The sequence below is a fragment of the Triticum urartu genome, chromosome 2 (genome assembly GCF_003073215.2).
Source record: "Triticum urartu cultivar G1812 chromosome 2, Tu2.1, whole genome shotgun sequence".
Classification (NCBI taxonomy): domain Eukaryota; kingdom Viridiplantae; phylum Streptophyta; class Magnoliopsida; order Poales; family Poaceae; genus Triticum; species Triticum urartu.
The window spans coordinates 578,559,933-578,586,250 of NC_053023.1; the positions used below are offsets into that span (position 1 = coordinate 578,559,933).

A 26,318-nucleotide genomic window follows, 5' to 3' on the forward strand; every position below is an offset into this window, starting at 1 on the left:
TGAATATTTCGGATCTGAATATTCATACCACAATTAAGAAGAATTACATTAAAATTATGCCATGTAGCACTCCGCATCAAAAATTCTGTTTTTATCATTTACCTACTCGAGGACGAGCAGGAATTAAGCTTGGCGATGCTTGATACGGCTCCAACGTATCTATAATTTTTGATTGCTCCATGCTATATTACCTACTGTTTTGGACATTATTGGGCTTTATTTTCTACTTTTATATTATTTTTGGGACTAACCTATTAACCGGAGGCCCAGCCCAGAATTGCTGTTTTTTTTGCCTATTTTAGGGTTTCGAAGAAAAGGAATATCAAACGAAGTCCAAACGGAATGAAACCTTCAGGAACGTGATTTTCTCAATGAACAAGACCCGGGAGACTTGGACCCTACGTCAAGAAAGAAAAGAGGAGGCCACGAGGTAGGGGGCGCGCCTACACCCCAGACGCGCCCTCCACCCTCGTGGGCCCCCTGTTGCTCCACCGACGTACTCCTTCCTCCTATATATTCCTACGTACCCCCAAACGATCAGATACTGAGCCAAAACCCTAATTTCACCGCCGTAACTTTCTGTATCCACAAGATCCCATCTTGGGGCCTGTAACGAAGCTCCGCCGGAGGGGGCATCGATCACGGAGGGCTTCTACATCAACACCATAGCCCCTCTGATGAAGTGTGAGTAGTTTACCTCAGACCTACGGGTCCATAGTTAGTAGCTAGATGGCTTCTTCTCTCTTTTTGGATCTCAATACAATGTTCTCCCCCTCTCTTGTGGAGAACTATTCGATGTAATCTTCTTTTTGCGGTGTGTTTGTTGAGATCGATGAATTGTGGGTTTATGATCAAGTCTATCTATGAATAATATTTGAATCTTCTCTGAATTCTTTTATGTATGATTGGTTATCTTTGCAAGTCTCTTCGAATTATCAGTTTGGTTTTGCCTACTAGATTGATCTTTCTTGCAATGGGAGAAGTGCTTAGCTTTGGGTTCAATCTTGCGGTGTCCTTTCCCAGTGACAGTAGGGGCAGCAAGGCACGTATTATATTATTGCCATCGAGGATAACAAGATGGGGTTTTCTTCATATTGCATGAGTCTATCCCTCTACATCATGTCATCTTGCTTAAGGCGTTACTCTGTTTTTAACTTAATACTCTAGATGCATGCTGGATAGCGGTCGATGAGTGGAGTAATAGTAGTAGATGCAGGCAGGAGTTGGTCTACTTGTCTCGGATGTGATGCCTATATACATGATCATACCTAGATATTCTCATAACTATGCTCAATTATGTCAATTGCTCAATAGTAATTTGGTCACCCACCGTAGAATACTTATGCTCTCGAGAGAAGCCACTCGTGAAACCTATGGCCCCCGGGTCTATCTTCATCATATTAATCTCCTACTACTTAGTTATTTCCTTTGCTATTTCCTTTGCCTTTATTTTACTTTGCATCTTTATCATAAAAATACCAAAAATATTATCTTATCATATCTATCAGATCTCACTCTCGTAAGTGGCCTTATAGGGATTGACAACCCCTATTTGCGTTGGTTGCAAGGATTTATTTGTTTTATGCAGGTACGAGGGACTCGCGTGTAGCCTCCTACTGGATTGATACCTTGATTCTCAAAAACTGAGGAAATACTTACGCTACTTTGGGGAATACCAACGCAGTGCTCAAGAGGTAGCAAGAAGGATTTTTGGCGCCGTTGCCGGGGAGGTCTACGCAATAGTCAACATACCAAGTACCCATCACATACCCTTATCTCCCGCATTACATTATTTGCCATTTGCCTCTCGTTTTCCTCTCCCCCACTTCACCCTTGCCGTTTTATTCACCCTCTCTCTCTCTCTATCCTCCCTCTCTTTCTCTATTTGCCTCTTTCTGCCCGCTTGCTTTTTGTTTGCTTGTGTGTTAGTTTGCTTGCTTGTCACGATGGCTCAGATAATACTAAATTGTGTGACTTCATCAATACCAACAACAATGATTTTATTAGCACTCCGATTGCTCCTCTTACCGATGCTGAATCTTGTGAAATTAATACTGCTTTGCTGAATCTTGTCATGAAAGATCTATTCTCCGGCCTTCCTAGTGAAGATGCCGCTACCCATCTAAATAGCTTCGTTGATTTGTGTGACATGCAAAAGAAGAAAGATGTGGATAATGATATTGTTAAATTAAAGCTATTTCTTTTTTCACTTAGAGATCGTGCTGAAGCTTGGTTTTAGTCTTTGCCTAAAAATAGTATTGATTCATGGAATAAGTGCAAAGATGCTTTTATCTCTAAGTATTTTCCTCCCGCTAAGATCATCTCTCTTAGAAACGATATTATGAATTTTAAGCAACTTGATCATGAACATGTTGCACAAGCTTGGGAGAGAATGAAATTAATGATACGTAATTGCCCTACTCATGGTTTAAATTTGTGGATGATTATACAAATTTTTTATGCCGGATTGAATTTTTCTTCTAGAAATCTTTTATATTCGGCCGCGGGAGGCACTTTTATGGAAATCACTTTAGGAGAAGCTACTAAACTCCTAGATAATATTATGGTTAATTATTCTCAATGGCATACTGAAAGATCTACTAATAAAAAGGTGCATGCGATAGAATAAATTAATGTTTTGAGTGGAAAGATGGATGAACTTATGAAATTATTTGCTAATAAGAGTGTTTCTTCTGATCCTAATGATATGCCCTTGTCTATTTTGATTGAGAATAATAATGAATCTATGGATGTGAATTTTGTTGGTAGGAACAATTTTGGTAACAACACGTATAGAGGAAATTTCAACCCTAGGCCTTATCCTAGTAATTCCTCTAATAATTATGGTAATTCCTACAACAATTCTTATGGAAATTATAATAAGATGCCCTATGATTTTGAATCTAATATTAAATAATTTATTACTTCGCAAAAGAATTTTAATGCTATGATTGAAGAAAAATTGCTTACGATTGATGATTTGGCTAGGAACGTTGATAGAATTTTTCTTGATGTCGATTCTTTGAAACTTAGATCTATTCCACCTAAGCATGATATCAAATGTGTCTCTCAAAGCCATGAGAATTTCCATTGATGAGTGCAAATAAAGAACCGCTAGGGTGCGTGCTAAGAAAGATGCCTTTATAAGAGCGTGTTCTTCTAATTCCTATAAAAATAAAGATGAAGATCTAAAAGTTATTGATGTGTCCCCTATTAAATCTTTGTTTTGCAATATGAACTTGATAATGATGGGACTGAATATGATCCACCTTTAACTAGAAGGCATTCCAAGAATTCGGAATTTGTTGATCTTGATGCTAAAATTGATAAAAGTGGGATTGAAGAAATTAAAACCCTAGATGTTGCTAAACCCACTATTATGGATTTCAAGAAATTTAACTATGAAAATTGCTTTTTGATTGATTGTATTTTCTTGTTGCAATCCGTGCTAAATTCTCCTCACGCGTATAGTCAAAATAAAGCGTTTACTAAACATATCGTTGATGCCTTGATGCAATCTTATGAAGAAAAACTTGAATTGGAAGTTTCTATCTCTAGAAAACTTTATGATGAGTGGGAACCAACTATTAAAATTAAAATTAAAGATCATGAATGCTTTGGGTGCTAGTGCTTCCACGATTCCAAAGACTTTGTGTGATTTGTTAGGTTTTCGTGATTTTGATGATTGCTCTTTAAACTTGCACCTTGCGGATTCAACTATTAAGAAACCTATGGGAAGAATTAATGATGTTCTTATTTTTGCAAATAGGAATTATGTGCCCGTAGATTTTATTGTTCTTGATATATATTGCAATCCTTCATGTCCTATTATTCTTGGTAGACCTTTCCTTAGAACGATTGGTGCAATTATTGATATGAAGGAAGGAAATATTAGATTCCAATTTCCATTAAGGAAAGGCATGAAACACTTTTCTAGAAATAAAATTAAATTACCTTATGAATCTATTATGAGAGCCACTTATGGATTGCCTACCAAAGATGGCAATACCTAGATCTACTAGCAGAATGCCCGTGCGTTGCTACGGGCTATGATGCATATAAATGAATTGAACACATGATTAGGGTCGTCTCCAAGTCCGACGCTCATTTCTCCTTCGTACACCGGACAATGTTCGGATGTGAAATGGTTGCCTAGAGGGCTTCTCAAAATTCAACCGTTTAGACAGTCCATGCTACCCCAAATTCAGATCATGTGTGAGAGAAATATGATTGTCCATCATGCTATGTTCAACACACTGGACCAACACAAATACATCATTTTATTTTGCTTCCATAAAAAATACAAATTTCAATGGTTGAAACTAGTGTTCCATGAGGTAGTTTTTTGTCTTTTTTGCACACGAAAAAAATCCTTCATAACTTTTGGCGCACACATAGAATGTGAAGCTGTACATGTGCAACAATTTTTAGATTTTTTTAAAAAACTTAAAAAGGTGTCTTTCGAAGTGGGTGCAGATGTACTTGGGTTCATTCATGTATTTCCCCGTCCACAGCTATCAGCATACAGCCCATTTTGACCGTTCCCAGGAAAAAAATAGATAAGGTACCAGCCACACACAAAATCAGGCCACCAACGATGCTGTAAGGACCAGGCCACCTGAAGTCTCCCACAAACTACAGTTCTTTCCAGGCGCGGCGGAGCGCGCCACCATGTCTAGTTGTAATTAAACGTCCACAGTTGCATCTAATCAAGCTATAAAAAGGAAGACACCATCTATCATATATCGTGAGCGCATCACATATAACACAAGTATGCATACAGTCAAGGCATCCAAGAAATGTGTTTCATTTTGAGACCAACATAATTCATCTCTGTGTACTAATCAATATTTAAAAAATAGCTAGAAATTATTTAGTCTAGCGGATAACTGGAAGTCCAGTCTACCAGGAAGCTAATCACAAAAACATGATAAAAATCAAAACCATAGTCTTTCTATTCCTTGAAATTGATCATCCTATACAGGAAGATATAGTTCATATACCATTAGTAAATAATCTAGGCATATAGGTACAGAAGAGCCACAAGACTGATCCGAGTTTCAGCTTAACATCAACCAATTGCTTAGAGTCCAAAATAGAGTCGCAAAATTGCATCAAGAATAGGATCTGACACTTGCATTGTCGTGTTTTCCCACTGTATATCTGACACACACACTACATGCACTCTGCAGATATGTATCCTACCGGCTATACTCTACGCTGACTTCTTGGCCATGTTAGGTAAAGAAGCTCCGTAAGTGTCATTTTGTAGCAAGATTGCAGCCACTCCTGCCTCCTCCTATATGTAGTACTTGAAACCTTCACATGAAGACTGTCATTAAGAAAATAGCTGTATCAAAGTGAATCTTGTGAAGAGATTCAATTCAGCTCTAGTGTTCAATGTTCTGATCAAACCAAGCAATAATAATTCAGTTATATGATCAAGCCCTCAACCGGAACCCGCGACATGCCCCGACGCTCGGTCCCCGTCGCGCACTGTTGTGGACATCCCCGAGTTGCCCCCAAGCCGACGCACGATCTGGCTCCAGCGACCAGGCACGCCCATCGATCGGGATCTTGGCCAGCGCCAGCGGGTCCCTTCAACACCGCCGCCCTCCGGAAATTTCTCACTCAAGAGAAATGGAAACTTCTCACTCAAGAGAAAATTTCTTTTGAAACTAAATAATATAGACTAAATTACTAACAGGATCAATGTTCTGACCATGACATAGTTACAGTGCCCTCCATAGAGAAAAAGAACCTGAATCAGAGATCGGTATAAGTTATAGCTCTTTCACCGTCGTTGAAGAAAAATATAACTGTTGCACCATGCTAGGCACTAAGATAAACCCCAAACATATTGTATATTTATTTGGAAGAAACATCAACAATATAAGAAAATCTAGGGATCAAATGGTAAACTGTTTTAGGATCTTGCACAAGAAATCAGTAAAACTTGCAAAGTGCAATTGCAGATCCTGTCCTACTATTCTTAAAATTCAGAGATGTCAGAAACTGAAGCCGCTTCTGTTTAGGCTAAAACAGAGTGTCGTGATGTTTGTTTTGGGCGAATTTCTTTTGGCAAACTCAGTGACGCTGTAAAAAACCATAAACCAAAGCAAATGCATGCTGTGTGTTCACTTCACCTTTTATGTAGGATCTGCTGAACTGATGAGTTCAATAATTGTATTTGGAATATGATATCATATATAGTAACTCATTGCTTGCTACCAATACAAGAAACCTCACATGAAGCATATGACAAGGTTTATCAAACAAGCAAGTAGGATTAACCTCCAGAAAATTACATCAAGATGGAAGCTTTCTATTTAGTAGACAGGTAGTTGATGGGATGTTACCTACAAGACCTTGGTCTTTTCTCCTCCGAGATGAGCTGTGCCGCCATGACGGACAGTCCTTCCAGTTCCACACGCTTGGACGGCCAGTGCCATCCAACAGTAGGTGGCGTAGTGGAGACATGGGTGATCTGCACACGCACACACATCTGCTAGGTCAAGCGCTAAGGGAGGTGGAGCTGACCGACAAAGAACTCGCCAGAGACGCTTAAATCTGCAGTTCACCAAAAGATTTCTACCTAATATCTTGCTCCCAAATACAAAGAAATTGTTTTTTGAAAATAAGAGTTATATTAGCACGGGCACCAAGAGGAATGATATTGTATCATCTTCAGGGCATGCCTCATGGAAAGCAATTTCTACATCAGACAGGAACAGACGCATTGGACGACATCACTTTGATATGGAATAATGAAGAACAAACATGAGGCAGTTAAACAATTTAACAAGAACTTGTGGAAATTTGGCAAGCAAGACTTGAAATGTACATGATAAAATGAAAACTCGGTAAAGATTTATCCATGACCAGCAATACATATACTTTACACCATTGATGTTCACAACCATGAGATCAATAAAAATATCAAAGTCCATGAATACAAAATCGGTCCACTTTGGTGCATCATCTAAGCAATTCATGGTGATAGACGTCTCACAATTGCCCAAACTGCAATATAATCTTGAACACCCATGGTCCACAATATAAATGTCTGTGCGAGAGGTGCTTCCTCTGGATCATGGAAGATGGTCCAGTCATCTGGCCAAAGAGATACCACCGTTTTGGCCATCAATTTCTTCAAACATCTTTAGTCATATTCAGATATCCCAACGTGTATCTGAAGACAAATGCAGCTGACACAACTGCAGGTAAATGGTTTCAGATACACGTTGGGTCAGCTGCATTTTGCATCAATTATATATCATATGACATATGAAGATGACAACCATATGATCTACAACAAGGATAGCTACCAAAATCGAACAGAGGCAATGGAGGGGGATTTCTATTACCAAGGGCCTGTTTGTATGATGGCCACAAGAGCCCTACCAAAACAGTGGCGTGCCAATTTTTTGGCCATCGAATTTGCCGCCAAGTTCTCGCCACCACGCGTGCGCCAGAATCACTACATGTTGCAGCAGGTGACCAAAATATTGGTTGGGATTCTAAAATTTGGCTGCAATCCAAACGCCAGCCCACCCCATCGGTCAACGCCAAATAATTGGCAGGGCAGCCGTAGGCACTGAACCAAACAAGCTCCAAATTTCCTGATTAAATATGCACCAACTTACGTGAATCATTGTACAATTAGTATGAACTCGCACCCAAAATAGAAAATCTTTAAACATGAGCAGTTGAACCTTGAAGATGAAGAACATTGGGATTGGAGTTGAACCCGTCCATGGCAACGAGGAGCTGCGCAGCCGGTGGGAGTAGGCGATGCGGCAGAGGTCAGCTAGGTGGGAGAGGAGGAGGAAGACCGACGTGGAGAGGCATCAGGGAGCTTGCAGCAGGGACGTGGCGAGGGAGGCGGCCGGTGGTGCGTTGACGGTGTTGGAGATGGGCCAAGGACAGCGACGGCTGGAGGCGGCGAGGTGGCAGCTGCGCACGAGAGCACATGGGTGTCCGGCGAGGAGCCGAGCGGCGGGTGTGGCTGGTGGTGGCGCTAACCCTAGCGCGCCGCTAGTTCGTGGTAGGGATGGGAGCAGGCAAGTGACGTGCATGGGCTTTCGGTCATGGGCTTGTTAGGTTGGGCCCATGTGGGGCTTGGTGGAGTGGGGATCGACGGGGGTGGGGAAGTCGATCGATGGGAGGATGAACGAACGACTTACGAACTCGTCTATTAGGGACTAGCTAAGTGTCCGTGCGTTGCCACGGACTAACAAATATATATATACAAAAAGAAAATTCATGTGGCATGAGAGTTCAAAGACTATTTTTATGGGATGATATCTCATGGTCATAATTTAGTAGGTACATTACATCTCGTCATTGGTCTTTCTCCACACTCCATGTCTGAGCTACCACGGCGACACTCGACTTCTTCTCCCACCAATGCATGCTTTTATCTCCTATTTCTCCTACCTCTACCTTGCACGACAGTACCAAGTTTCTTGTCCAACTATCATAATCTTCTCCGGTAGGGCACCCCCTTAGATTATTACTGACTTGTACATGTTGCAAATAAGATCAACGAAAATGGATACTAAATTTCTGATGAGAAATGAGAATTCAGGGCAATATCTCCCAAGAAAATTATAATTCCAAGACAATCTTTTTATAACCTTCTGTCAACATTGGGACACACATTCCACACAATAAGCATGCAATGATGTTGATACTTGATTAATTGTCAATATATGTCTACAGTAAAGATAACTTTACTCAAAACATGTTTTTCTAAGAAGGAAGGATAATTCATATTTAGAAAAGGTTTGGGTTCATCCCACCAATGTTTCTCTTGTGCAACTCATCTCCGCACCTGCTCACGAGATTGGCCTGTCTCAAGCACACCACTCCCACACACCCTCACAAAAGCGGCACAACCAATCTCTGAGTGCCACTGACACACATGCATGGAGCGCTCACTCCAAGCCTGACTATACACATTCCCACAGTAGCCGAATTCAAAGAGAATCAGCAGGGCATCATCCACTGCTTCCTCAGGGTCCTATTCATCATGAAATCATAGACCAAGATATTCCTCCCATCCATTTTTTAGGGAAAGGATTTTTCTCGATGTTCCTCTCATCTTCATGGTAGTAATAACCTAAAAACGCCACCAGTCAACTCCGAAGAACATGCAACATTGTGAGAGTCAAAGTCATGGTCAGTCAACTCCGTCAAGAATTTCAAATTATGTGCTATCCAATACGTACTTGTTGCTGATGGAACGACCACATGGATAGCTCCTACAATCTTCATGCAGGTTGCACAAAATTACGCCATAGGAGGTTTCAAACCTTCAATGGGCCACCCTTGGCCATCCAGCCGGTGGTTTTCCATCCTTCCTTACGCCGACGTCTTGTGGAACCAGGCGCATCCCAGATCCACCGCCTTCCATTCAGGTCGCCACACAGAGGGGAAAAATAGAGTAGGCGGTGGCGCGGAGGAGGAGGCGGTGGTTTTCTATGTCACTGGTGTTTGTGTAGTTGTGCGTTGGAACTTCACAACGTGGGGAGGACGAGGAAATGGGAGAGCAGATTGTCGATGGTGGCATGGGAAAAAGAACGCGGTCTGGGGAGGGGGTCGGTGGCTAGAACTTTGGAAAGGAAGGAAACCTGATTGTGTTTCCCTTTATTTTGTATATGGAAGTTATCGTATGGTTCATGTATGGCAACAAGTCCTATAAAAGAGAACCAAGGATTGATTGATGATTGTGTTTTATTTCATATGGAAACCGATCTGTCGGGGCTACATGTAAGTGCATTGTGACTAAGGAAGGATCAATAGATTGAATTAGATTAGAAAAAAAACCAGCAGGAGGGTGGAGTTATTAATTAAGAAAAAAGTCAGTAGTGGGAGGTGGGATGAAATAAAACCGGACGAAAAAAAGTCAGTAGTGGGAGGTGGTAGTCTTCGCCGGTCAATTTTCGTCCCACCTCCACTGGTTTTTTTTCATCCTAAAAAAATCTATGAAATTTCATAGGTTAACCAGGGACGACTCCCACCTCCCAGGTTTTTTTTCGTCCCACCTTCCATGATATTTTTTTGTACCTCGCCCCACCTCACATTGAGCCGCCAGGAACCGCAAAAACCGCCTACCTTAGCCAAATCAACAAATCTCTCTCATTAATGCAATTTTCTTTAGGAAACAAATAATAGATTCTTTCCTACCTTAGCCAAATCAACAGATCTCTTTCATTAATGCAATTTGCTTTAGCAAACAAATAATAGATTCTTTCCTACCTTAGCCAAATCAACGGATCTCTTCCATTAATGCAATTTGCTTTAGGAAATAAATAATAGATTCTTTCCTACCTTAGCCAAATCAACGGATCTCTCTCATTAATGCAATTTTCTTTAGGAAACAAATAATAGATTCTTTCCTACCTTAGCCAAATCAACGGATCTCTTTCATTAATGCAATTTGCTTTAACAAACAAATAATAGATTCTTTCCTACCTTAGCCAAATCAACGGATCTCTTCCATTAATGCAATTTGCTTTAGGAAACAAATAATAGATTCTTTCCTACCTTAGCCAAATCAACGGATCTCTCTCATTAATGCAATTTTTCTTTAGGAAACAAAGAATAGATTCTTTCCTACCTTAGCCAAATCAACGGATCTCTTCCATTAATGCAATTTTCTTTAGCAAACAAATAATAGATTCTTTCCTACCTTAGCCAAATCAACGGATCTCTCCACGGTTCGCTGGGCGCGTTTCGGTGGGTGGGCGTGGGGGTGGGGGTAATTTGATGGAAAAAACCGGTTGAAAATAAACCGGTTGAAAATAAATCGGTTGAAAGTGGGGGGGACTATTCAACCAAGTCGTCCATTAGGAGTAGAGATAGATCGCATGGCTGTGTTGTAAATGAACAGGAACCGGTGCGCTCAACATCTGTAAAACCAGGCCTGGTCGTGAGAGCTTAACGATAATACATCAAATCTACCCGGTACCAATATGTAACGATGACATCAATATTAATCAAAAAAATTCACGGCTACGTGTTCCAGACTGAAAATTAAGACAACCCAATAATGCACAAGGAACCAGAGGAGGAGACATGGAGCATCTACCAGTGGGGCCCAACAAATCTAACCAGGTCTCTTCACGCACCTCTCTAGGGTCTTCGGCAGCGACAAGCTTGAACTGCCGCCACTTCCATCTTCGTCGCGCCCCCTGCCTGCTCTGCAGTCTCACCATCCAGCTCGTAGTTGGTTCCGAGATCGAATTGCATCTCGTCGAGCTCGAGCACGAGCCCCTCGCCATGGTCAAGCTTAGCAGCCTCATACATGTCGCGGGGTGTTCTGGAACCTGCCAAGCATACGAACGACGCGGCGTACCCACCGACGCCATACTCGTCGGAGGTGAGTCGGGCGATGGGGGAATCGACCCCGCCAAGATGGGCGGGGTCGTTGACGTAGGCGAGGGCGAGGGCCGGCTCGAGGGGCTCCTCAACCTCCTCGGCATGGCTGACGCAGGCGTGGATGCGCCGGCGGCGCTTGAGCGCGAGGACGTCACGAAAGCGGGTGCAATCACCAAGGCCGTAGAGGCGAACGCGCAGGGCGTCGGTGGCGGCGGCGAGGGGTGCGCGGGGGCATCAAAGAAGAGGTTGCGTTGGGCGTCGTTGCAGAGCAGGCGGTGCGCGGCGGATGAGTCCCAGCCCACGGTCGAGGCTGGGCCTATATTTTTGTGTGTGCAGGAGAGGACGCGAGAAAATCGATCGTGATGGTAGAAAACGGCAGGTGGGATTGGTGGAGCGAGGTGGTCATAGGAAAAAGTTAATTATGCGATGTAGATTATGATTGTGATTGATTTTGGAGTAATTATTTATGCGATGGAGATTATTAATGCGATTGATTCTGGAGTAAATGGTATGCGATGGAGATTACCATCCTTATGTATAGGAACATTCCCCCACCCTTCCTTTTGAATTTATTCTGTTACCAAATCTCTTGGCAGGTTTGAGATTAACTGCCGACCGTGATATGATTTATTCCCGTATGACTTTTATTGCATTACCAAAAATTGATAACCGGCTTAAACCAGTGGGATGGGAGATTTGTAGATAGATAAAAAAACCAGTAGTACGGAGTGGTGGGAGGTGGGACGAAATAAAACCGGACGAAAATAAAACCGGAGTACCAGGCTACCAACTGCTCCATTAGGAGTAGAGATTCTTGCTAGGGGTGTTAAACGATAGCGCTTGTTGGAAGGCAACTTAATTTTATTTCTATTCCTTACTTTTTGCTCCTGTTTAGTAATAAATAATTTATCTAGCCTCTGTTTTGGTTGTGTTTTTTGTGTTTAATTAGTGTTTGTGCCAAGTAGAACCGTTGGCAAGACTTGGGGAAAGTCTTGTTGAACTTGCTGTAAAAAACAGAAACTTTAGCGCTCACGAGAACTGCTGTCATTTTTATTTGGAAAGTTCTATTTAGTTAATTCTTTTTTCAGATGATTAATAGATAAATTCCTCACGTCCAGAAATTTATTTTAGAATTTTTGCGTTTCCAGATCTTGAGCTAGCTACAGATTACTACAGACTGTTCTGTTTTTGACAGATTCTTTTTTTCGTGTATTGTTTGCTTATTTTGATGAATCTATGGATAGTAAAATAGTTTATAAACCATAGAGAAGTTGGAATACAGTAGGTATAACACCAATATAAATAAAGAATGAGTTAATTACAGTACCTTGAAGTGGTCTTTTATTTTCTTTCGCTAACGGAGCTCACGAGATTTTCTACTTTAAGTTTTGTGTTGTGAAGTTTTCAAGTTTTGGGTAAAGATTTGATGGATTATGGAACAAGGAGTGGCAAGAGCCTAAGCTTGGGGATGCCCATGGCACCCCCAAGATAATCTAAGGACACCTAAAAGCCAAAGCTTGGGGATGCCCCGGAAGGCATCCCCTCTTTCGTCTACTTCTATCGGTAACTTTACTTGGAGCTATATTTTATTCGCCACATGATATGTGTTTTGCTTGGAGCGTCTTGTATTATTTGAGTCTTTGCTTTTAGTTTACCACACCTTTTTAGAGAGCCATACATGATTTGGAATTTGTTAGAATACTCTATGTGCTTTGCTTATATCTTTTGAGTTATGTAGTTTTGCTCTAGTACTTCACTTATATCTTTTAGAGCACGATGGTGGATTTGTTTTATAGAAACTATTGATCTCTCATGCTTCACTTAGATTATTTTGAGAGTCTTAATAGCATGGTAATTTGCTTAAAATCCTAATATGCTTGGTATATAAGATTAGTAATAAAACTTTCTTATGAGTGTGTTGAATACTATGAGAAGTTTGATGCTTGATAATTGTTTTGAGATATGAAAATGGTGATATTAAAGTTGTGCTAGTTGAGTAGTTGTGAATTTGAAGAATACTTGTGTTAAAGTTTGTGATTCCCGTAGCATGCACGTGTGGTGAACCGTTATGTGATGAAGTCGGAGCATGATTTATTTTTTTGATTGTCTTCCTTATGAGTGGCGGTCGGGGACGAGCGATGGTCTTTTCCTACCAATCTACCCCCCTAGGAGCATGCGTGTAATACTTTGCTTTGATAACTTGTAGATTTTTGCAATAAGTATATGAGTTCTTTATGACTAATGTTGAGTCCATGAATTATACGCACTCTCACCCTTCCACCTTTGCTGGTCTCTCTAATACCGCGCACCTGATGTCTACTACACAACCTTCTTCTTGTAGACATTGTTGGGCCTCCAAGTGCAGAGGTTTGTAGGACAGTAGCAAATTTCCCTCAAATGGATGACCTAAGGTTTATCAATCCGTAGGATGCGTAGGATTAAGATGGTCTCTCTCAAGCAACCCTGCAACCAAATAGCAAAGAGTCTCTTGTGTCCCCAACACACCCAATACAATGGTAAATTGTATAGGTGCACTAGTTCGGCGAAGAGATGATGATACAGGTGGTATATGGATAGTAGATAATAGTTTTTGTAATCTGAAAATATAAAAACAGCAAGGTAACTAATGGAAAAAGTGAGCATAAACGGTATTGCAATGATAGGAAACAAGGCCTAGGGTTCATACTTTCACTAGTGCAAATCCTCTCAACAATAATATCATAATTGGATCACATAACTATCCCTCAACATGCAACAAAGAGTCACTCCAAAACCACCAATAGCGAAGAACGAACGAAGAGATTATGGTAGGGTACGAAACCACCTCAAAGTTATTCTTTCCAATCAATCCGTTGGGCTATTTCTATAAGTGTCACAAACAGCCCTAGAGTTCGTACTAGAATAACACCTTAAGACACAAATCAACCAAAACCCTAATGTCACCTAGATACTCCAATATCACCTCAAGTATCCGTGGGTATGATTATACGATATGCATCACACAATCTCAGATTCATCTATTCAACCAACACATAGAACCTCAAAGAGTGCCCCAAAGTTTCTACTGGAGAATCATGACGAAAACGTGTGCCAACCCCTATGCATAGGTTCATGGGCGGAACCCGCAAGTTGATCACCAAAACATACATCAAGTGAATCACGTGATATCCCATTGTCACGACAGATACGCACGGCAAGACATACATCAATTGTTCTCAAATCTTTAAAGACTCAATCCGATAAGATTACTTCAAGGGTAAAACTCAATCCATTACAAGAGAGTAGAGGGGGGAGAAAACATCATAGGATCCAAATATAATAGCAAAGCTCGCGATACATCAAGATCGTAACACCTCAAGAACACGAGAGAGAGAGAGAGATCAAACACATAGCTACTGGTACATACCCTCAGCCCCGAGGGAGAACTACTCTCTCCTCGTCATGGAGAGCACCGGGATGATCAAGATGGCCACCGGAGAGGGATTGCCCCCTCCGGCAGGGTGCCGGAACGGGTCTAGATTGGCTTTCGGTGGCTACGGAGGCTTCTGGCGATGGAACTCCCGATCTATTGTGCTCCCCGATAGTTTTAGAGTACGTGGGTATATATGGGTGAAAGAGATACGTTAGGGGAGCCATGAGGGGCCCACGAGGGTGGAGGGCATGCCCAGGGGGGTGGGCGCGCCCTCCTACCTCGTGGCCTCCTCGAAGCTTCCCTTACGTGCACTTCAAGTCTTCTGGGCTTTCTTCCTTCCAAAAATGGGTTCCGTGAAGTTTCAGGTCAATTGGACTCCGTTTGGTTTTCCTTTTCTTCGAAACCCTAAAACAAGGTAAAAACAGCAAGTGGCACTGGGCTCTGGGTTAATAGGTTAGTCCCAAAAATGATATAAAAGTGTATAATAAAGCCCATAAACATCCAAAACAGTAGATAATATAGCATGGAGCAATAAAAAATTATAGATGCATTGGAGACGTATCAGCATCCCCAAGTTTAATTCCTGCTCGTCCTCGAGTAGGTAAATGATAAAAATAGAATTTTTGATGCAGAGTGCTACTTGGCATAATTTCAATATAATTCTTCTTAATTTTGGCATGAATATTCAGATCCGAAAGATTCAAGATAAGAGTTTAATATTGACATAAAAATAATAATACTTCAAGCATACTAACCTAGTAATCATGTCTTCTCAAAATAACATGGCCAAAGAAAGCTATCCCTACAAAATCATATAGTCTGGCTATGCTCTATCTTCACCACACAAAATATTTAAATCATGGACAACCCCGATGACAAGCCAAGCAATTGTTTCATAGTTTTGACGTTCTCAAACTTTTTCAATCTTCACGCAATACATGAGCGTGAGCCATGGACATAGCACTATAGGTGGAATAGAATGGTGATTGTGGAGAAGACAAAAAGGAGAAGATAGTCTCACATCAACTAGGCGTATCAAAGGGCTATGAAGATGCCCATCAATAGATATCAATGTGAGTGAGTAGGGATTTCCATGCAACGGATGCACTAGAGCTATAAGTATATGAAAGCTCAAAAAGAAACTAAGTGGGTGTGCATCCAACTTGCTTGCTCATGAAGACCTAGGGCATTTTGAGGAAGCCCGTCATTGGAATATACAAGCCAAGTTCTATAATGAAAAATTCCCACTAGCATATGAAAGTGATAACATGAGAGACTCTCTACTATGAAGATCATGGTGCTACTTTGAAGCACAAGTGTGGTAAAAGGATAGTAACATTGTCCCTTCTCTCTTTTTCTCTCATTTTTTTATTTGGGACTTTTCTCCCTTTTTTATGGCCTCTTTTCTTTCTCTCCCTTTTTTTATTTGGGCTTCTTTGGCCTCTTTTATTTATTTTTCGTCCAGAGTCTCATCCCGACCTATGGGGGAATCATAGTCTCCATCATACTTTCCTCACTGGGACAATGCTCTAATAATGATGATAATCACACTTTTATTTTTCTTACAACTCAACAATTAGAACTCGATACTTAGAACAAAATATGACTCTATGTGAATGCCTCCGGCGATGTACCGGGATATGCAATGATGCTTGAGTGACAAGTATGAAAGAATTATGAACGGTGGCTTTGCCACAAATACTATGTCAACCACATGATCATGCTAAGCAATATGACAATGATGGAGTGTGTCATAAACGGAACGGTGGAAAGTTGCATGGCAATATATCTCGGAATGGCTATGGAGATGCCATAATAGGTAGGTATGGTGGCTGTTTTGAGGAAGGTATATGGTAGGTGTAAGATACCGACGAAAGGTGCGTGGTATTAGAGAAGCTAGCAAAGGTGGAAGGGTGAGAGTGCGTATAATCCATGGACTCAACATTAGTCATAAAGAACTCATATACTTATTGCAAAAACCTACAAGTTATTAAAGCAAAGTATTACGCGCATGCTCCTAGGGGATAGATTGGTAGGAAAAGACCATTGCTCGTCCCCGACCGCCACTCATAAGGAAGACAATCAATAAATAAATCATGCTCCGACTTCATCATATAACGGTTCACCATACGTGCATGCTACAGGAATCACAAACTTCAACACAAGTATTTCTCAAATTCGTAACCACTCAACTAGCATGACTCTAATATCACCATCTCCATATCTCAAAACAATTATCAAGTATCAAACTTCTCATAGTATTCAACACACTCATAAGAGAATTTTATTATTCTTGAATACCTAGCATATTATTATTTTAAGAAAATTACCATGCTATTTAAGACTCTCAAAATAATCTAAGTGAAGCATGATAGTTCATCTATTTCTTCAAAATAAAACCACCATCATGCTCTAAAAGATATAAGTGAAGCACTAGAGCAAATGACAAACTACTCCGAAAAATTTAAGTGAAGATCAATGAGTAGTCGAATAATTATGCAACTATGTGAAGACTCTCTAACATTTAATAATTTCAGATCTTGGTATTTTATTCAAACAGCAAGCAAAACTAAAATAAAATAAAATGACTCTCCAAGCAAAACACATATCATGTGGCGAATAAAAATATAGCTCCAAGTAAAGTTACCGATGAACGAAGACGAAAGAGGGGATGCCTTCCGGGGCATCCTCAAGTTTAGGATCTTGGTTGTCATTGAATATTACCTTGGGGTGCCTTGGGCATCCCCAAGCTTAGGCTCTTGCCACTCCTTATTCCATAGTCCATCGAATCCTTACCCAAAACTTCACAACAGAAAACTTAACAGAAAACTCGTAAGCTCCGTTAGTATAAGAAATTAAATCACCACTTCAAGGTACTGTAATGAACTCATTATTTATTTATATTGGTTTTAAACCTACTGTATTCTAACTTCTCTATGGTTTATAAACTATTTTACTAGCCATAGATTCATCAAAATAAGTAAACAACACATGAAAAACAGAATCTGTCAAAAACAGAACAGTCTGTAGTAATCTGAATCATACGTATACTTCTGGAACTCATAAAATTCTCAAATAAATTTAGGGACCTGAGTAATTTATCTATTAATCATATGCAAAAAGAATTAACTAAATATCACTATCCAAATAAAAATGGAAGCAATTCTCGTGAGCGCTAAAGTTTCTGTTTTTTACAGCATGATCAACAAGACTTCTCCCAAGTCTTCCCCATAGTTCTACTTGGCACAAACACTAATTAAAATTATAAAACCACATCTAAACAGAGGATATATGAATTATTTATTACTAAACAGGAATAAAAAGCAAGGAACAAAAATAAAATTAGGTTGCCTCCCAACAAGCGCTATCGTTTAACGCCCCTAGCTAGGCATGATGATTTCAATGATGCTCACATAAAAGATAAGAATTGAAATATAGAGAGAGCATCATGAAGAATATGACTAGCACATTTAAGTCTAACCCACTTCCTATGCATAGAGATTTTGTGAGCAAACAATTTATGGGAACAAGAATCAACTTGCATAGGAAGGTAAAACAAGCATAACTTCAAGATTTTAAGCACATAGAGGGGAAACTTGATATTATTGCAATTCCTACAAGCATATATTCCTCCCTCATAATAATTTTCAGTAGCATCATGAATGAATTCAACAATATAACCAGCACCTAAAGCATTCTTTTCATGATCTACAAGCATAGAAAATTTATTACTCTCCACATAAGCAAAATTCTTCTCATTCGGAATAGTGGGAGTATCATAGGAAACTCGAATACTATAAATTGTTTCCACATTAAAATAGTAATGTTCAGAGAAGGGATAATCATAATCATGACAATTTTTATAAATATAATCACTACTTTTATAGCATAAGTATCATCAGAATAATCATCATAAGTAGGAGGCATGCTATCATCATTATAAACTTGCATATCAAAACTTGGTAGACTAAAAATATCATCTTCATTAATAATAGCTTCCCCAAGCTTGGGACAAACATTAATTGCAGCAAATATATTCTCAAAAACATCATCTTCATCAAACATAGCATCCCCAAGCTTGGGACTTTTCATATCATAAGCATAATCACTCTCATCATTAATAGTATGGATAGCACCAATAGTATAGCAATTATCATATTCTTCGAAGCAAGTGCCAAAAAGATTTTCAAGATCATAAGAAGTATCATTATCTTCCACAATTATATTTTAATTATGCACAATAGTAATAGGAGCAGCATTATTTGGGAGAGATATCTTCTTACCTCTCTTCCTTTTTCTTTTCTTTTTCTTCACCACATCATGTGTGGGTTCGATCCTCTTTTTGGAGCTCCTTATTAATGAGATTGGTTGAATAGGAGGCTCCTCCTCGTTACCTGATTCATCATAAGAAATAATAGGAGGGTATTGGGAAGCCTCTTCCCTTTCATTATTATTCTCTTCATCTTCTATTTGTTTTTTTTCTTTATGTAGTTGGAAATATAAGGATTTTCAATACAATTCACCGTACAATACATATAAATTTCCTCTAGATCAAAATGAAGAACTCTATCAAGGGCAAATTTTGGAATATCCTTAGTTATACGTTTCATTTCTTCATAACCCAAAAGCAAACTAAGTTCATTATGATGTGCAAGGGAAATCAAGTCATCACAATTTTTGGACATGATACGATCATGAAACAATTTGCATTGGGTATTGAAATGATCATGTTCATTGCAAAGCTCACAAGTATGGCCAATATAATTTAAATTTTCAGCACATTCATCTAGCCTTTCTTGAAACAATTTAGTTTCTAAGTACTTATGCCTCTTGCAATATCTATCTTCCCTATTTGGTGTGTTCGTACAAACCCAATGTACTCCACAAAAATTGACATGTTTATAGGAGACATCATAACTAGTGCAATCATCATTAGTATCATGGATATTCAAAGAATTCGTACTAATAACATTGCAATCATGCTCATCATTCAAAGATTTAGTGCCAAACATTTTATAGATTTCTTCTTCTAGCACTTGAGCACAATTATCCTTTCCATCATACTTATGAAAGATATTAAAAAGGTGAAGCGTATGAGACAAACTCAATTCCATTTTTATAGTTTTCTTTTACAAACTAAACTAGTGATAAAACAAGAAACTAAAAGACTCGATTGCAAGATCTAAATATATACCTTCAAGCACTCACCTCCCCGGCAACGGCGCCAGAAAAGAGCTTGATGTCTACTACACAACCTTCTTCTTTTAGACGTTGTTGGGCCTCCAAGTGCAGAGGTTTGTAGGATAGTAGCAAATTTCCCTCAAGTGGATGACCTAAGGTTTATCAATCCGTAGGAGGCGTAGGATTAAGATGGTCTCTCTCAAGCAACCCTGCAACCAAATAGCAAAGAGTCTCTTGTGTCCCCAACACACCCAATACTATGGTAAATTGTATAGGTGCACTAGTTCGGCGAAGAGATGGTGATACAAGTGGTATATGGATAGTAGATAATAGTTTTTGTAATCTGAAAATATAAAAACAGCAAGGTAACTAATGGTAAAAGTGAGCATAAATGGTATTGCAATGATAGGAAACAAGGCCTAGGGTTCATACTTTCACTAGTGCAAGTCCGTGATGTCTACTACACAACCTTCTTCTTGTAGACGTTGTTGGTCCTCCAAGTGCAGAGGTTTGTAGGACAGTAGCAAATTTCCCTCAAGTGGATGACCTAAGGTTTATCAATCCGTAGGAGGCGTAGGATGAAGATGGTCTCTCTCAAGCAACCCTGCAACCAAATAACAAAGAGTCTCTTGTGTCCTCAACACACCCAATACAATGGTAAATTGTATAGGTGCACTAGTTCGGCGAAGAGATGGTGATACAAGTGGTATATGGATAGTAGATAAAGGTATTTGTAATATGGAATTATAAAAACAACAAGGTAACTAATGATAAAAGTGAGCGTAAACGGTATTGCAATGCGTTGAAACAAGGCCTAGGGTTCATACTTTCACTAGTGCAAGTCCTCTCAACAATAATAACATAATTGGATCACATAACTATCCCTCAACATGCAACAAAGAGTCACTCCAAAGTCACTAATATAGGAGAACGTACGAAGAGATTATGGTAGGGTACGAAACCACCTCAAAGTTATTCTTTCCAATCAATCCGTTGGGCTATTCCTATAAGTGTCACAAACAGCCCTAGAGTTCGTACTAGAATAACACCTTAAGACTCAAATCAACCAAAACCCTAATGTCACCTAGATACTCCAATGTCACCTCAAGTATCCGTGGGCATGATTATACAATATGCATCACACAATCTCAGATTCATCTATTCAACCAACACATAGGACCTCAAAGAGTGCCCCAAAGTTTCCACCGGAGAATCACGACGAAAACGTGTGCCAACCCCTATGCATTGGTTCATGGGCGGAACCCGCAAGTTGATCACCAAAACATACATCAAGTGAATCACGTGGTATCCCATTGTCACCACAGATATGCATGGCAAGACATACATCAAGTGTTCTCAAATCTTTAAATACTCAATCCGAATAAGATCACTTCAAAGGGGAAACTCAATTCATTACAAGAGTGTAGAGGGGGGGGGGAAGAAACATCATAGGATCCAAATATAATAGCAAAGCTCACGATACATCAAGATCGTATCATCTCAAGAACACGAGAGAGAGAGAGATCAAACACATAGCTACTGGTACATACCCTCAGCCCCGAGGGATAACTACTCCCTCATCGTCATGGAGAGCACCGGGATGATGAAGATGGCCACCGGAGAGAGATTGCCCCCTCCGGCAGGGTGCAGGAACGGGTCTAGATTGGCTTTTGGTGGCTACGGAGGCTTTTGGCGGCGGAACTCCCAATCTATTGTGCTCCCGGATGTTTTTAGGGTATATGGAGATATATAGGCGGAAGAAGTACGTCAGGGGGGCCATGAGGGGCCCACGAGGGTGGAGGGTGCGTCCAAGGGGGGTGGGCACGCCCCTTGCCTCGTGGCCTCCTCGCAGGTCCCCCGACGTGCACTCCAAGTCTTCTGGGCTTCTTTCCTTCCAAAAATGAGTTCCGTGAAGTTTCAGGTCAATTGGACTCCGTTTGATTTTCCTTTTCTTCGAAACCCTAAAACAGGATAAAAACAAAAACTGGCACTGGGCTCTGGGTTAATAGGTTAGTCCCAAAAATGATATAAAAGTGTATAACAAAGCCCATAAACATTCAAAATAGTAGATAATATAGCATGGAGCAATCAAAAATTATAGATACGTTGGAGACGTATCAGCATCCCCAAGCTTAATTCCTGATCGTCCTTGATGACCCACAAGTATAGGGGATCTATCGTAGTCCTTTTGATAAGTAAGAGTGTCGAACCCAACGAGGAGCAGAAGGAAATGATAAGCGGTTTTTAGCATGGTATTCTCTGCAAGTACTGAAATAAGTGGTAACAGATAGTTTTGTGATAGGATAAATTGTGACGAGCAACAAGTAACAAAAGTAAATAAAGTGCAGCAAGGTGGCCCAATCCTTTCTGTAGCAAAGGACAAGCCGGAACAAACTCTTATATAAGGAAAAGCGCTCCCGAGGACACATGGGAATATCGTCAAGCTAATTTTCATCACGTTCATATGATTCGCGTTCGATACTTTGATAATTTGATATGTGGGTGGACCTGTGCTTGGGTGCTGTTCTTACTTGAACAAGCATCCCACTTATGATTAACCTCTATTGCAAGCATCCGCAACTACAACAAAACTATTAAGGTAAACCTAACCGTAGCATGAAACATGTGGATCCAAATCAGCCCCTTACGAAGCAACGCATAAACTAGGGTTTAAGCTTCTGTCACTCTAGCAACCCATCATCTACTTATTACTTCCCAATTCCTTCCTCTAGGCCCAAATAATGGTGAAGTGTTATGTAGTCGACGTTCACATAACACCACTAGAGGCTAGACAACATACATCTTATCAAAATATCAAACGAATACCAAATTCACATGACTACTAATAGCAAGACTTCTCCCTTGTCCTTAGGAACAAACGTAATTACTCACAAAGCATATTCATGTTCATAATCAGAGGGGTAATAATATGCATATAGGATCTGAACATATGATCTTCCACCAAATAAACCAACTAGCATCAACTACAAGGAGTAATCAACACTACTAGCAACCTATTAGCACCAATCCCGGACTTTGAGACAAGAATTGGATACAAGAGATGAACTAGGGTTTGGAGATGAGATGGTGCTGGTGAAGATGTTGATCGAGATTGCCCTCTCCCGATGAGAGGAGCGTTGGTGATGACGGTGGTGATGATTTCCCCCTCCCGGAGGGAAGTATCCCTGGCAGAACAGCTCTGCCGGAGCTCTAGATTGGTTCCGCCAAGGTTCCGCCTCATGGCGGCGGAGTCTCTCCCGAAAAGTTCCTTCTCATTTTTTTCTCATCGAAAGACTTCATATAGGAGAAGATTGTAACACCCTCGATGCGACTATATCTCCCAGGTGTCGAGGCACGACTTAGAGGCATAATCGCATTGAAGGCATATGTCGCAAGTCAGGCAATCATCACAAACATCCCATGTAATATAGATAATGAAGATGGATAACATAGTTGGCTTACACTCGCCACGTCAATCAAGGTATATAAATAACATTACATCATCCAAACACTCATGGCCCGACTACGGCGCCAAAATAAAAGATAACCCAACATGCGACACGGTCCCGATCACCCCCAACTGGGCACCACTACTGACCATCAGGAAAAGAAACATAGTATCGCTGAGAGTCCTCGTTGAACTCCCACTTGAGCTCAAGCGCGTCACCTGGAGCGGAATCATCTGGACCTGCATCTGGTGTAATAGTAATCTGTGAGCCACAGGGACTCAGCAATCTCGCACCCTCGCGATCAAGACTATTTAAGCTTAATAGGTAAGGTAAGGTAAAAATATATGTGGAGCTGCAGCAAGCAACTAGCATATATGGTGGCTATCCTATTCACAAAAGAGAGCGAGAAGAGGAGGCAAAGCGCGAGCGAGAAACTAGAGGACAACCTGCGCAAACATTACTCCAACACCGTGTCCACTTCCCGGACTCCGCCGAGAAGAGGCCATCACGGTAACACACTCGGTTGATTCATTTTAATTTAAGTTAAGGTTCAAGTTATCTACAACCGGACATTAACAAATTCCCATCTGCCCATAACCGCGGGCACGGCTTTCGAAAGTTCAAATCCCTACAGGGGAGTCCCAACTTAGCCCATGACAAGCTCTCACGGTCAACGAAGGAATAGACCTCCTCCCGAGACGTTCCGGTCAGACTCGATACCTCGGTTCTTCAAGACAACTCCGACAATGGTAAAACAAGTCCAGCAACACCACCCGCTGTGCCGACAAATCCCGTTAGGAGCTGCACATATCTCGTTCTCAGGGCACACCGGATAAGCTAAGCGTACGGGAGCCAACGTAACCCAAGTTGCCAAGGGGCGAGCCCGCACGGTGCTCTAGGTTGGACCAACACTCAGAGGAGCACTGGCCCGGGGGGGGGGTTAAAATAAGATGACCCTTGAGTCCGCGAAACCCAAGGGAAAAGGCTAGGTGGCAAATGGTAAAACCAAGGTTGGGCATTGCTGGAGGAGTTTTATTCAAGGCGGACTGTCAAGGGGTTCCCATTATAACCCAACCACGTAAGGAACGCAAAATCCGGGAACATAACACCGATATGGCGGAAACTAGGGCGGCAAGAGTGGAACAAAACACTAGGAGAGAGGCTGAGCCTTCCACCCTTTACCAAGTATATAGATGCATTAAGATAACATGGCAATATAATGATATCCCAACAAGTAAATAAATGTTCCAACAAGGAACAGCCTCCAAACTTCACCTACAACTAGCAACGCTATAAGAGGGGCTGAGCAAAGCGGTAACATAGCCAATCAACGGTTTGCTAGGACATGGTGGGTTAGAGGTTTGACATGGCAATTTGGGAGGCTTGAAAGCAAATGGTAGGCATCGTAGCATTGGCATAGCAAAAGTGCGAGCAAACTAGCATAGCAAAGATAGTAGTGATTTCGAGGGTATGATCATCTTGCCTGCAAAGCTGTCAAAGTTGACTGGATCCTCGAAAGCAAACTCAACGGTCTCCTCGTTAGCGAACTCTTCTCCCGGCTCTACCCAAACAAGACAAACAAGCAACAAGGATACAATCAACCACGTGCAAGGATCAAACAATATGATGCAATGATGATATGCTATGCGGGATGCGATGCGGGATGCATATGCAAGATTTGACAAGGAAAGCATGAACCTGGCCTCAACTTGGGAATCCAAGTGTGCCACTGGAAATATGAGACGAAATTGATATAAAGAACGCTGGAATCGGAGTTACGGTTTGGAAATGGCAAGCGATTCAAATATGACACCGGTCTGCGATTTACAGCAAGTAGCCATCTAAATGCAATGAGATGAACATGCTACAGCACCCAAACATGACAACAAAATACATGGCAGGGATGCATACAAGATTCTTAACAAAAGTCTAGCACTGAGCTACGGCCAAATCATCCATTAACAGGTTCAAACAAGCATGGCAAAAATGCATATGGTAAACAGATCTCAGACTTAGTGAAATTAACACTTGTCTGGAATTTCAGACCAAGTAGCACTCTTCGGAGCAACAAAACAACATGCTACAGGACCTGAACATGGCAAAGTAAAACATGGCATGGAGCTACTCAAATATCTTAACAAAAGTCCCTTAGTGACCTTGAGCCAAAAGGGATCAGAAAATCTACTAACAAGCACGTGAACATAGCAAAAGCATAATCAGTTTTTAGACTTAGTGAAAACTGGCACATGCTGAAACATAACTCAAGTAGGCATGTTTACGAGCTCGATGCACTCACTACGGAACAAGTCATGATAAGCTAAGCATACATCTATCAAGAACACACAAAATGCAAGCTAGACATGGCAAGAACAATAGCATAGCATGCACGGATCAACTACAACATCATCGGCAAAATTGCAAACAAGTTGACAATCTGCCCAGATTCACAAAGTAGCAAAAGTAGAGCTCGATTGAATCAATCTAGGGTGCTCCATAATTGGAAACAAAGACATGGATGGATAGAGCACTACAAAATTAATAAAACACCCTTACTGATCATCCTCAAAAGAGGCACGGATCACTAGGAAACAGCATGAACATATGACAACATGAGATAAACAGCTCAAGGACTTAGTGGAAATGCTAAGTCCCTGAAAACAGAATTACCAAGTGCACCACTTTGCAATCTTGCACTAGGCACCACACACATCACAAAAATACATGGGTTGCACCTCTGGAAAGATGACAAAACCCTTAACAAAACATATGTAGAGCATTAGGGCATATCATGCACACAATAATCATGGCAGAAATGACAAAAAGCTAAATGGAGCAGCAGGTCTGACAAATATCTCAAGTAGCCTCCTTCTAACAGCATATCGGGCATCAAG

The 26,318-nt window shown here is 40.9% G+C and overlaps 1 long non-coding RNA gene and 1 pseudogene across 1 annotated transcript; both read right to left on the minus strand.

The window, feature by feature from the left end:
* Nucleotides 1-4,971: 4,971 nt before the first annotated feature.
* LOC125533677 lies at nucleotides 4,972-8,042 on the minus strand. The gene is made up of 3 exons (XR_007294329.1): nucleotides 7,716-8,042; nucleotides 6,360-7,622; nucleotides 4,972-5,319 (listed from the first exon to the last, which is right to left on the minus strand). It is a non-coding gene; the product is annotated as an uncharacterized LOC125533677 (long non-coding RNA).
* A 3,097-nt stretch (nucleotides 8,043-11,139) lies between these two features.
* Nucleotides 11,140-12,184, minus strand: LOC125537347 (annotated as a pseudogene).
* Nucleotides 12,185-26,318: the final 14,134 nt, after the last annotated feature.